The sequence below is a fragment of the Octopus bimaculoides genome, chromosome 11 (assembly GCF_001194135.2).
Source record: "Octopus bimaculoides isolate UCB-OBI-ISO-001 chromosome 11, ASM119413v2, whole genome shotgun sequence".
In the NCBI taxonomy this organism is placed as follows: Eukaryota; Metazoa; Mollusca; class Cephalopoda; order Octopoda; family Octopodidae; genus Octopus; species Octopus bimaculoides.
In genome coordinates this window covers 41,096,525-41,098,183 of record NC_068991.1, presented here as the reverse complement: position 1 = coordinate 41,098,183, position 1,659 = coordinate 41,096,525, and the positions used below count along the sequence as shown (strand labels likewise).

General features: G+C 36.9%; 1 protein-coding gene across 1 annotated transcript in view; it reads right to left on the bottom strand.

Moving 5' to 3' along the window:
* Positions 1 to 577, bottom strand: part of LOC106870599 (translation initiation factor IF-2, mitochondrial) — a 35,705-nt gene extending 35,128 nt beyond the window's left edge. Inside the window, exon 1 of the mRNA XM_014916732.2 lies at positions 334 to 577. The gene's annotated coding sequence lies outside the window, so the exon portion shown is untranslated. The remainder of the gene's footprint in view (positions 1 to 333) is intronic.
* Between the last annotated feature and the right edge of the window lie 1,082 nt (positions 578 to 1,659).

The following is a 1,659-nucleotide window of genomic DNA, read 5'->3' as shown; positions in this document are numbered from 1 at the left end:
AGATTGACAATAAGCTTTTTATTTATTGTTTTTTAATAGGATGTATAACTACTTGCTGCATTAGAAGCTTTATTTTCGTTCGTTGACTAAGAATGAATTCAATTTGTCAACATAGAGCAAAGAGTAACCTTAACTTTGAAAAGCTCATTCTACGAATCTCAACCGAAGCCGGGCTTTCAAGGTGACCGTAGGAAAATATTAGACAATAAAATGAAATATCGTTGAACAGCTTAGAACTGTTCGTATTTCCTATTTATCCTAAATCCAATGCATAAAAATGTTGTTTTTTTTTTGGGGGGGGGGTCAAGAAAAAACTGAAAAACGAAACTTTACCTAATGTTTATCTTTGATTCTCAACAAGTAACTTAAACACTTGAAGGTATTTGGCTCTCTGGTCGCAAAAACAGAATGCTATTACCGTGAAAAAACAAACAAAAATCAAACTGTGCGTTTTCTAAAAGAAATTATATAGTATGTCACTTTAATGGTAATAAATCCAGGCCCGGTTGCCATCTACAGGATAAGAAAAACGTGACATTAACTGGAAGTAGACATCTTGTATATTTAGTTTCGGTGTTGACTCTAAAAAGTCCCCTCTGTATAATTGATTATTGCAAACCATTTGTGTGTATGGTGTAAAAGATGAGTGTAGGACAAAAACCCGCTCCGTAAAAAAATAGGTTCATGGAATTCCGTGATTAAATATAACCTACGTTAAAATATGCTTCAAATCTCAATGAATATATTTCAGTTTATTAAAGAGCACTGGATTAATTATCCTTACCAATTCAAGGAGTGAAACTTTCTATTTTTTCCTGTCCACGAAGATATACACGAGTTATTTACATTCCTTCTGCAGTACACACATATACACGCACATTCTCTCTCACTCTCTCTCAGGCAAATCACCTCCAAGATCATATTACCCAATGTTTCTTTCTTTTCTAGGATGCTAGGGTGTATTATGAAAGAGATTTGGCTGCTATTTCAAGCAAGTCAATCGACCAGATAGAAGCTTCTTTGTTGGCTTGTTCCCTTTCATGAAATATTAGCAAATTTTACTGAGCTGCTCCTCACAAAAACTAGTTATTCCTAACTGCTTAAAGAAAGGTGGCTTGTGCTATTTAAGAATTATACAACATAATACCAGGAGTAGGATACAAACAACTAACCTTCTGACAACTTGTTTAGAATCCTATCAATTCAACCATCTATAGTCTCTTAATAGTTTATAACATCATCATCATCATAGCTTAACGTCCACATTTTATGCTGGCATGGGTGGGACGGTTTGACAAAAGCCGGCAAGGCGGAAACCTGCACCAGACTTCTACAACAGTTTGGCAGGATTGTTACAGCTGGATGCCCTTCCTAAACCCCAACCACTCAGCAGAGTGGACTTAGTGCTTTTTACGTGGCACCAGCACAGGCAAGGTCAGTTTCGGCAAAGTTTTTACAGCTGGATGCCATTCCAAACGCCAACTACTTTATAGTGTGGACTGGGTGCTTTTGAGTGGCACCTGCATTGATAGGGTTACCAAGTACTTGCAAGACAAAAAATTTCTTTTGAGAGGGGAGGGGGAATTGGAGGAGGTGATCTTGTGTAGAATGATGAAAGATTATTATGAGACAGAGAGATAGAAACTGGTGTCTTGCTGT